Raw genomic sequence first — 11,990 nt, 5'->3', positions numbered from 1 at the left:
GCTCCTACTTCATTCCCTTCATGACCGCATTTGCTTCCACCGCCTTCCTCTCCATTTTACGCTCTGGCCCTGGACCTCAAAAACCGTGCACATAACAATCTGCACCTCTTTCGCCGCCGCTCTCAGCTTCTTTATTTTAGTTTCAATATGTCTCCCCAGCTTCTGGACTCTCCCCTGTAGAGCGTCGTTGAGTCGAGCGTGCACCACCATTAGCTTCAACTCATTCATGTTGTCCCATAACAGGATCTCATCTTCTTTATAACTTCTCCCATACAGGCTCCGAAATATATGCTTGTAATGTCACTCTTTAATCATTCACTACATGAAAAGGTAGACCTGCCTTACAACCGGTTACGTTTTAGCTTTCTACAATCACCTTCTTTCCACGCTGCACCGCTCCGATGGATACCCTGGCCACCACTTATTTTATGGTTTGTCCTGTCATAGCCTCATATAAACCGGAAAATAGAGAGGGGAAGCGGTAGAACTAGGGTGACCACCTTCCTGCTAGCGAAATGCGGGACACGCAAAGGAGGGGGGTCGAGGAAATTTATTAACACACGCACCACACACCCAGGCTCTGTTAACACTGTTAATATCCTGTGCTGTTTATACACCTGCTAATTGTATTGTGCCCATTAAGCTCAATTAATTTTCACTCCCAGTGATATATCTTTTATGCAAGTTGAAATTATGAAAATTGACTGTAGCAGAATTCAATGCATCAAATGAAAATAAGAAACAGTAAATCTTTTTCGGGTTATTGTTTCCCGTCAAGGCTTACTTTTATCAACATGGTCCTACACAAATCTTTAACCTTATATTCTTTTTCGACCGTTGCGAGTTGTAGGCTTTTTGCCATGTATGGCTGCCTTCACTAAAACAAAAATCCACAGCAACCCTTTCGCGGTGACACAGTGATTTCAAAATAGTTGCAATATTTTATATTGAACCTTTTGGTGAGCAATTCTTCTTAGAATATTTTGCCAAAGGGAGAGGCACAACGCAGCATGCGCGTCGGTTCTCCTGCAAGAACGACGGTAGCTTCCCACAATGCTTCTATAGAAAATGGTGTACCATTGCGATCAACACGATTACCAGCAACATCCGCGCTTCCCTGACATGGAGGTAAGTTACCTCCATGTCAGAGAAAATGATCAATGAGTTTCAATTGACTTTCTATTGTGTTCCTATAGAGTCAATTGAAACTCGATATAAACTCAATGTATAATGAGTTTGACCATTAGAAACTCAATTTTGATTCTATTGAATTTACTCATTAGGAATGCAATTGAGACTGATCATAAGAAACTCAATATCGATTCTATTGACTTTACTCACTAGGAATGCAATTGAGTTCGATCATTAGAAACTCAATATCAATTCTATTGAATTTACTCAATGGGAATGCGATTGAGTTTGGTCATAAGAAACTCAATTTCGATTCTGTTGAATTAACTCAATAGGAATGCAATTGAGACTGATCATAAGAAACTCAATATCGATTCTATTGACTTCACTCACTAGGAATGCAATTGAGTTTGATCATTAGAAACTCAATATCAATTCCATTGAATTTACTCAATAGGAATGCGATTGAGTTTGGTCATAAGAAACTCAATTTAGATTCTATTGAATTTACTCATTAGGAATGCAATTGAGACTGCTCATAAAAAACTCAATATCGATTCTATTGACTTTACTCACTAGGAATGCAATTCAGTTTTATCATTAGAAACTCCATATAAATTCTATTGAATTTACTCATTAGGAATGCAATTGAGTTTGGTCATAAGAAAGTCAATATCGATTCTATTAAATTTACTCATTAGGAATGCAATTGAGTTTGGTCGTTTGTGGGTTACTGCACCCGTGTGCACCGAACGATTATTGCTTGTACCAATGTTTTTCTATTAAGGGATAGAGTCCAATGACGTCGAAACACTGTTTATCATCTATGAGTCTTTCAAGGAGGAAATAGGAAACTGGGAACCTTAGTAGATGCTGAGGTGGTCACCGGCCAAATGAATACCTTTCTTATGTAGGGTATATAAGGCGGTGGGGTAGTCAAGGGAGTACGATTAGTGGGTTGTGAGTGCTTAGTTACGATGTTTGTGTTCGTTTCCTCTATGTGCTTTGTTTCCTTCATGTCGCATGCTTTAAAGAATTGTGAAAAAAAATTCTCAACCAGAGCAATTTTTTTAAAATGCAGTTGCAATAAATTCTATTGAAGCACGCTGCAATAATTCAATTGAAAGTCAATTGCGATATTTTTATTAAAACTCAATAGCAAAAGTTCTATTGAAACACTATTGCCAAAATTCAATTGAAATGCAATTGTTAAAAATTCAATTAAGACTCAGTGGCCAATAGTCTGGGACGGATCAATAGCGACTCAATAGAAAAAGTCAATTAAGTTTCAATTGAGACTGAATGAGGTCTATTGAGTGAGTCCTTTACACTTTCAATTGAAAGTCAGTTCATTTTTTTTGTAAGGGACATAATGTTCCACGTCTACGTTGTACTCTTGTATCTTGTTCTGCGTGAATTGTGGGTAATGAGAAATTGATGTACAGAAATAAACATATATTTTGTATTTTAAAGCACGCCACATTACTCGCAGCACGACTGCCCTCATTCTTCAAGCCTTTGAAGTAGGTAGGTAAAATATGGGGTGCCGAAATGCTGCACGACACCATTTACTGTAGGTTCAAAATTACAACATACTATACGATTGTACCGAGTATTTCAGCACGGCCGAAACATATTATGTTTACTGTCGGCCTTTCCCGTGCCGTTGACTTCAGCTAGCGCTTACGCTATAAAAAAGGGTATCACCTTACTCTCTTTTGTCCCACATAACACACCCCAAAACATCAGTTCGACATATAGCGCACAATTGTTGAACAGACTGCACAAACTTCTATGAGGGGCTTCATAACGGTGGGATATAAATTCTTAAATCAAAGTCCACAGAAAGAAAACACTGTGGATTTGCTGTAGGGCCAAGAAAGCCCCGATTTTCTTTCTGTAGTCAGTAACACGTACATTGACTATTTTAACAAGCTGCACCACAGGTCTGTCAAGCCTCTCCTGAGAGTTAGTTCCATCAGATCGACGTCAGTGCGTAGTACGTCGAACTGAAGTTTTGGGGTGTGTTATAGGGGCAAAAGGTGTAAGAATACAGTATGTCTCTTTTTCTGAGAGTTTAGGACGGGCCTTTGTAGCGTAAATTCCACATCAATATTTTGCGCCTTCGACGATGACAAGAACAAGCTTCATGTGAGCATGCGCTGTGAAAAACGGCTTGCAATGCGATCGTTCTCGTAGAACACCTGATTTTGACATCCGTCTTAGAAACCAATGCTTGGCTGTGAATATATGAGCCCTAAACTAGGAAAGTTAAGCATACACTTTTTCTTCACAATGCGCACAACACATCGACTTGTGCTGTGAATGAGTGTTGCGAAGTAGAAACGCTTAATGAATAAGCCATTGCGAGACAGAATGGTCGCTTTAGGTAAATACACTTAGTGTGCTTCGTTTTCTAGTCCCTGTTGGTCACGCCAACCCTCATAGTATACGTACGTATAAACGAATAACCAGGAGTAAAATAAAATAGGGAATGTAAATGGGGGGGGGGGGGGGTGCAGCCAATGTGTGAAACTTCCCCTGTTAGTTCACAGTATGCATTAGAGTGTGATGTATTCACTTTTTTGAGGTGTTCAGATGTGTGTACATCTACAGACGCCACACGTTTTTGCTGAATCAAAGTAACTTTTTTTTCTTGCAGTACAGGACAAATTATGTAACTCGCTAAACTCAGACCCTCAACCCGCCAATTCTAAATGAAACAAAAAGACTACACTCCAAACAAAGAAACAGGCGCGTGAGCCAGCAGAGTACTTTTCTTTCGGCACGAGAACTCGCACATTGAAGGCGCTCTTAGCAGACGAGCGTTCCCATCAGTAATGTTGCCAGTGCTACTGTTGCTTTAGAGATGTAATACAGCCTGTTCAGCAAAATGCATAATTTGTCTGACGGCACAATTTGGGAAGCAGTAGAATATTCCTACTCATAGTAATATTCAGTTGCATGAAAATTCTTGTTATATTATGTACGCCATTGTCAGTCTGAGAGTGTTTCGCAGCTGGTAATGTCTAGTATTATGCCAGAAGCTCAGCACTGAATAAGTAGCCCACGTTTTTGTAGGCGGAATTTAGCTTTTCGGAGGAATGAGTCTTTAATACGGGCTTTATGTTGCAATACGCTTCCATAGGGATGAAAATATTTATTTATGAAATAAAATGTTCTACAGACAACGCTTTTTGTTATCATTATGTGTGTTGCTTTACTAATTTACCGCTTGAACAAGTAAACAAGGACAGTATTTACTTTCACTCGTTAGCTTAACTTATTTAAGTTTTAAAACCTAAAAATATACTGCCCGGTTTCACATAAAGGCTTTCTACGCTTGGAAAGCTTTTTTTATGATAAGTGAATACCTTTTAGAATCATTTCGTAACACTCATAAGTTATGAAATACTTGTAAGTTTTTCTCCACACAATTACAGTCGCGAAAGAAATGCAGAAAAACGAGCAGCGCTTTGCTAGAGGCTGACGCTGTTGCCACTAGCGTCACAGGAGAAGACGTCTTCTAACGGAATACAAAAGCGAGACCCGGGATGCGCGCGGCCCTATCGCCCTCTCGAGGACGAAGGAAGAACCAGAGGAGCGGGGTCGGCGGCAGAGACGGTGACAGTGCCTGTCGGCCTCGGTGCTGCTTTTACTGCATGTTTTTGGTCGGCATGTTCGTGCTTTATGCAGTTTTAACAGGAAAAGCGAGTGAAATAAGATTGGAATTGTTTTGTTCAGTTTCGTAGTTTGTAAGTTAAATCAACTTGCTTATATTTTTGCACCCGTCGACATCTCCGTCACCTCTGATATGCGCCTGGCCTGACCGCTTTGTGTTCGTAGCCAAATAAAATAATTTTAGCTCAATGTCCAGCCTCGGCAAGCAGACGCAAGCGAATCTTGGAGAACTTATCCCTGTCTCTTCCACTGCCTCGGAACTGTTGTCCCGACATCTACATGGCGTTGGATTTTGCAAATAAGGTACCTCGCCGCACTCACCGTTTCTCGAATCTATCTGTACCCGCACACTACGAACGGAGGCGAGGCAAGACCCAAAATTGAAGTCCTGGAGCTACAAGCCATGTGCGCAGCTTAACACCGCCGGACACAGCTATATGATCGGCACATGACGAATCCACTTCTCACGATTACAGCCTCCAGTCGTATCGGCCAAGTAGAACCATTCGACAAAACTGTGAGGGACCGCATTTTGCACGAAGAGCCTTTGACATCTTTCTTAATCGTGAACAAAATCAAAGACGAGTTGAAAGTGCCTGCCTTCCTGGGCGTTATGGGTTCCTAACACATATGGCTTGCTGAAGTCTTCAACGGCACAAGCTAAACCGTCAGAACTTACGCTAACGCAACTAACAGAATTGTTTCGTATTTCCGTGACGGCAAGGTTTTCTCTGATAGGAATGCGAGCTATATTTAGTAACCAAAGTCCGCCGGAAAATTAAAACATCCCACAGTATGTAGCAGAGCTCCGAATATTTGCTTTGAACTAAGAATTCAGTACCTTTTTTATGAATCACTAGAGGCAGGTTTGTGTGCGGTTTATTCAGTACTTACATACAGCGATACGTATTAGCTGAAGGCAAGACAGTCTTTGAAAACGGCGTTGAGCGCGAACTCGCTCTGAGATAAGCTAAGAGAAATCTCTGGGAAGCACACGCAAAAGAAGCGAGTGATAACTTGCACAAGTTTCGCACAGACGAGCTCGCAAGAAGAAAGCAGTCATTCGGGTGTTATTGCTGCGGCTTTAATAAACACATCTTCCGGGCGTGTTCGCGCATTGCAGATGAGTGCGCAAACTGCGGCCAAAAAGGTCACGTGTAACATGCATGCAGGATCAGCAAGAGAAATACGGTTGGCGGTAAATTGTGCAACCGGACTCAAGGTAACGACAACACTGAGACTGTCAAGGTACTATCATCGACATGCAAGCGCAAGGAATCTTTTTGATCATGGATTTAGACCCATGTGCCTTGCTCTGTGTCCGTGATTTTAAGGCAGCAGACAGGCAACATGCGGCCTGCTTTGAGGTTTGAAACAAAGAATGAGTGAACTTCGGAAATAAAGAACTCTTGTTTGGTGAACTATTCGTCTGTTAAGGAGCCAGCAGCAATTTTGAAGCCAGACTTGGATAGCTCTTCCTGTTTAATTTGAAGTAACTTAATCACTCGCGTTTGTTCACTCTTCGGGAAGCGGAAGAAATATTTTCCACCACATCACAAAAAGCTTGTTTTTGCAGTGGAGATGGCAGGCACATGGCATGCCTGGCATCTCCAAGTATGCGCTGGTGTATGCCCGAAGGCGGCCGGTTGATCAACCAACGATGGCCCATAACAGACGTGACTGCGTACTCAGATAAAATCTGAATAGAAATGTACGACGAGCTTACACTTTTTAATATAATTATTAAGTATCAAAAAGCGCATATGAAGATTTCGGATCAGAAATTCAATTGAAGGCGAACTTAGGAGGTTATTACAGACGACAGTGGCACATCCAACAACAACAACAACAACAATAGCAAAGTTACAGACGGCCCTCCAAATTTCCGGACACAGCGTAGCAGACGAACCGGTGGTAGTAAGCGGCGAAGCGAAGGAAAGAAAGTAAAAACTAAGCCAAACAAGGCAAAGCAAAATACGCGATGGTTCGAACGCCAAGTAAGCGCAAGAAAGAAAAAAGCTAACAAAAACATAAACGCAGGAGGAAGAACGACCGCGGCGGCGTAGCGTCGCCTCAAACATAAAAAAGAAAGTAGACTTTGAAAAATGAAAGGAGGTGCACGACCGTCCATTGGATGTTCTTCTTGGTAACTAGGCTTTTATTAGTTTCAGTAATAGCGTCAGATTTGCATGTGCACAATCGTCTTTTTCCAGAGCACACTGACATCGCAGTAAGGCACAGTACGTGATTCGAATTGCCTTTCGCTTCTTCATCCGGAGACGACCGGGATTAGCCAGGTCGCCTATTCGACGAAACGACTTTCAGCAGTACATTTATGAGAAATTGAAATTGCAACAAAACAAATTGATCGATATGAACAGTAAAATTAAAACGCAGCAATGTTCTTTTTTTTTTTTTTTACATTGCCCTTTTCAAAGAAACAAGGCGAAGGTACATTCGTGTTTTGCCTGGCTTACGAAAGTTCGGACAGAGTGATTTCTTGAGGAGAGCCCGAAAATTGTACCCTACAAGCTGTAACATCTTTCCCACGCAAAGAACATGTCCTTGACTCATGAGGTGGAATCTAATTTTTAACATTCAAAGCAGCGAATACCCGTGACATTTTTTTTTTCATTGGTCACCTTGCACGGAGATAGGCAAAACAAATGCGTTGCGGAGTATTCGTCTGCCAGCGGAGACTCCTAACTTGCCAGGGGCGCTGCGATCACTTTTCGCCCGTGATTCGCGGGAGTTGCCAGTATTGGCTTACAATGTATTTGTTATGTACACTTTGTTACTAGTATGTCATTTTTATTCAGACGACTGTACTTCACTGTCGAGCTATAACAGTTCGTTGGAGTTACGCAATTCCGGTCCCACTTTTCTTTGCCGAGTGTCACGTCAGAATCGAGTGGTAATCGTAAAGGATCGGTCCCGAAGCACTTCGATGAAACGCGCGCGTCCGCTCCGAGTGTGCGCAGGTATTTACGTTGCTCTTGCTGACACTCACCTAGCTATCGTAGTTGAAACGTATTGTTTGACGTCGACTCGCTTCTGCATCTCTGAGGCCGCGAACAACGCAGTAGTGATTTGTTCCCAACTACGTCGCTTTGCAAACGAGTGGCACGGGCTGTCATTACCAACTATGACAGTTGTGTTGAGCTCGGAGGAGCGAGCTGGGAGCATACTGCGGAGGAGAGCGCAAAGTGCAGAGGTGAAGATGTCAAGGTAACAAAATAGGTACCAATAGCCCTATTTTGAGGAAAACCGGACATGGCGTCACAGACGCCAACTGCTACTCTGTCCCCTTGCTTTGACCCGTATCGACCTCCAAAAGAGGCGTATCTCAGAGATGCGGACCGCATCCCCCAATCGTAAACAAAACGTCCTTCTCAAGCTAGAGCAGCGGCGAGACAAAACAGACTGCTCCCAGCTCTGAGTTCCGATAAGCGAGCAGGGCAGCGCAAAGTAGCGCATCCGCGTTACGGTGATCACGTGGACACCGTTGAGCCAACAACGGGAGGAGAAACTCATGACGTCATCGCTTAATTTCGCTCTGGAAAGTAAAAACAAACAAAAAGGCTTAATGTTGGCTTTTCCAACTCCGTGGCATTGAGTGCGCTAATAACTGGGCCTCACGTCGCACGCTAGATTTAGCAGATTTCGGCGACTTGGGTCCTTTAAAAGTTTGCTGGCCATTTTATTAAATCGATAGACGGAGTTAGATCGTAATAGTTGACACGTGGTCTCCCTATGTGATACTGAAGAGGGCTGCATAGTTTTCTAAATATCGAAAATGAAGCGGAGTTGCCCTTCAACAGAGAAAGTAGAGCCGAGGCGGGCGAAACGCGCGCTTCGACGAAGAAATCTAAACAAATCCACCCGAAGCTGGAGCTCTTTGACCTTCCAGCCAATGCGACGGCGGTAGTGAGGTGAGCGAGCCGCGGGACAACAGATAGACTTTCAACAGGCACACCAGCGGCGGGTGGCGTGTTACGTCAAATCTGACGAGCACCGACGTCAAAGAAAAGTGGAGGAGGCGAGTGGAAAAGTCGTGATGTTGGCTTGACCCCAGAAAACTCCAGGCGACACGACTCCTGCAAAACTCGTCAAAATTGAAGGGTCCGCTTCAATTTTGACGATTTTCGCAGGAGTCGTGTCTCCTGACGGTTCTTCTAGTGTCTTGTTTGGACAGCTCTTCACAGTGACAGCCCTCTCGGCGATCCACCATCTGTGTGAATGCTGCAGCTTGGGAGGGAGTTTCAATGGTTACGCCAATCACTAACACCACGCACACCTTTCCCCATGGAATGAATGTGAGTGAAAAAAACTGGGGAGAAAACTGCTTCCCGGGACCCGCATTTCGTGGCAGTAACGTCACGATTTGTGCGGAGCTGCGCTGATGTAGACCACCCCAGGTGGGGGGTGGTTTTGCTCGGGCTGTACAATATGTCCAGCCCGGTAAGAATACCACTTTACGCAACGATTGTGTTCAAACTGCGCCCTGCTCTGGGATCCGATTGGCGAAACAGAAAACCTAGCCTTGCGGCCTAACTATCCAGGTGGTAATGATCATACTTACTGGATAGAGGGTAAAAAATAACGTTATCAAGCGATGAGCACAGGAAAACATCGCCTTTCGATAATTTCTGGTAGTCTGAAAGTAACGGAGTAAGGTGAACATAAGATTATCGTTAATCTAAAATAGCTACATTTCGCTGAGGTGGCTTGCCCAAAAAACGTACGTTGGTCAACTCCTTAGCAGACGTGTCGCAGAGTCGGAGGCCGGCGCAAACACGTTTAGCTTCCTGAAAAAAATAATTAATATAAAACCTCGCAGTTCAAATTTAAAACAAAAACGAACAAAAAGCTTTACTAACATCTAATTGCCATGAGTATCTATGGGCATGAACATTAATGAAATGTAGTGCATACGCCTTTATACCGTTCTAACAATTGGAAATAAGCTCTTGACTTGAAGTCTCTTGTCTATTCGTGGCACGGGGCGGAGGGTTAACGCAGTTTAACGCACTTAAACAGTTCAACGCCAAAATAGAGCCCATAGCGTGGAAAACAACCGTTGGGTAATCCACTTTTCTCAGGAAAATCGTACTATAGGAAACGCCGAAATCGTTCTACTAGTCACAAAAGAGATGAAACTTTTTGTGTTCATAATTATGAATATTTTACACTGTAATCACTATGAGCTCAAAATGCTTGCCTCGGAATCTGCTTCCACCGTATAACAGTCACACTCCTCAGGTTGCTTGGAGTAGCTATGAGCTTACGGTGGGAGATAACAGGGTACGCCACCCTTGATGCCTTCGTTGCGGCGCGATGCTGGCCTTTTATTAAAACAACACTGAGTGCTCATGTATTTGTGTTGCAGAGTAATTGAGAATCATATGTTTCCCTCCGATGTCTTGTAGTGCTTAGACATACGTGTGTTTTGAATATTGTTGAATATTTTACTACATGGTGAAAAGGGTGGCAATGATGACCGGTCATCACGTAGGTCTATTTGTGAAGTCAGACCGGGAGTGGCGTTGTTCAGGTGCATAAAACCTTGTATGGCACATCATAGCTAAGCTGCCGCTTTCCCGGACGAAAAGAGAATGAAAAAAGAATGTGGCCGAATTTCCAACGTGGCATGCTTGTGGGCCATTCTAATCTACGGGCTGGATGTCTCTTGAGTGAGGCTGTAAAACAAGAGCGTCGAAATGAACTAGTCAGAGCAGCGTGTCTTCGTTGACGTTACTCGTTGAGTCGGCTGCGAAGATGTACTCAGGCTGGAGTTTGCTGAGAGTGTACTGACTTTCTGTCAGCAGCCGACGGCGATTTTTTAGGGGCCGGCGATGAGTATTTTCGGTGGCTATATGAATACGATGAGCGGTAATCAGTGTGGACAAAATTCGGGAGACGTGCCTGCGGTGAATCGTAAGAGTACCGCAGTGAACTATATGTGTGGAGGGTTCCAGCGTTCAGAGTCTGGATGGCAAGCTTTACGGTGGAAGCTTCTTTCGTTTTCTCGGGTGGCCAAGATGAACTGAAGAACGTGAACATAATAAAAGATGGATCTCACCAGGGATGATAGCGGCGGAGAAGGCTGGTGATGTGATGACGGTACAGGCAATGGAGCCAAATGCTTGGACTGAAATTACGGTCATGCCCCACAGACAACATGGCGGCTGACTAAATTGAAAGTATGAGAACGGCAGAGATCGTTTTGGAGTAGGGCATGAGGATTGTTTCATTTTCGCCGCACTGTAGTACCGCTGTTTTGACGAGGTCCACGATGGCGAGGAACGTAGCTTGGCGATGCTGGTGATGCGGTTCGGGTGACCTCTTATCTTGGTGAGTTAGGAGAGCAAGGCCAAAATGTCTGCTTATTTTCGTACAGCGAGGCAAAAGAAAGAACGGTGTAATGGGGCCCTGAGAAGCTTTCTGTTTTTCCAGGTGGACAATGCAGAGACGATTGGGTACTAATGCACATATTTACTGAAATATTTAGGATGTCACCACTTTTTCCTTGCGGCTGAGGACGAAACGGCGGGGATCATCTCGGCCTCTACTTCTGAAATGTTACCCCTTCGGAAGGCTTTTACCCGTGGTGTTGGCCTCCGTATACCCCTCGACCCCCTTGCATCATATTTCATCGTCCCCGTCTCCCGGCGAAAGGGGGAATCGTGGTTCCACGTGAATTGGGGAGCACGAACGCAGCCATGGCTATCGCTCAAACCAACAAAGTCTGTTTCAAAGTTGTTAAAAAGACTGCCGCGGCTAACGTTCTTCTATACACTTTTTTTTTTTTTTTACACGACTAGCAAGAGTACAGTTAAACAATCGTAAGAATTTCGCGTCACCGAGCGCCGAGCAAACACAGTGGCGCCACCTATTCGGTAGCCCCGCTACATTTCCGGTTCACCTATATTTCCTAATCTTTACTGATCATTCTTTCATCATAAGAGTGAATTAAGTATGAAAGTGGTATAAGTGGCACATTCCACAAGATTCCGTGAATATTGGGCAGTGTAAATACTGCGAAACCCGCCGTATAGCTCAGAACCGGAAGTGGCTGAGGGCTAGTTGCACGCTGGAGCCACCACGCTTCAACTGACGCGAGAAGTAGCGAATAAGCATATTGTACCCTTCGCCGAATCGATATTCGATTGAAAATC

The sequence above is a fragment of the Ixodes scapularis genome, unplaced genomic scaffold, assembly GCF_016920785.2.
Source record: "Ixodes scapularis isolate PalLabHiFi unplaced genomic scaffold, ASM1692078v2 PGA_scaffold7__128_contigs__length_106722199, whole genome shotgun sequence".
Taxonomy (NCBI): Eukaryota; Metazoa; Arthropoda; class Arachnida; order Ixodida; family Ixodidae; genus Ixodes; species Ixodes scapularis.
This window is presented reverse-complemented; position numbering follows the sequence as displayed.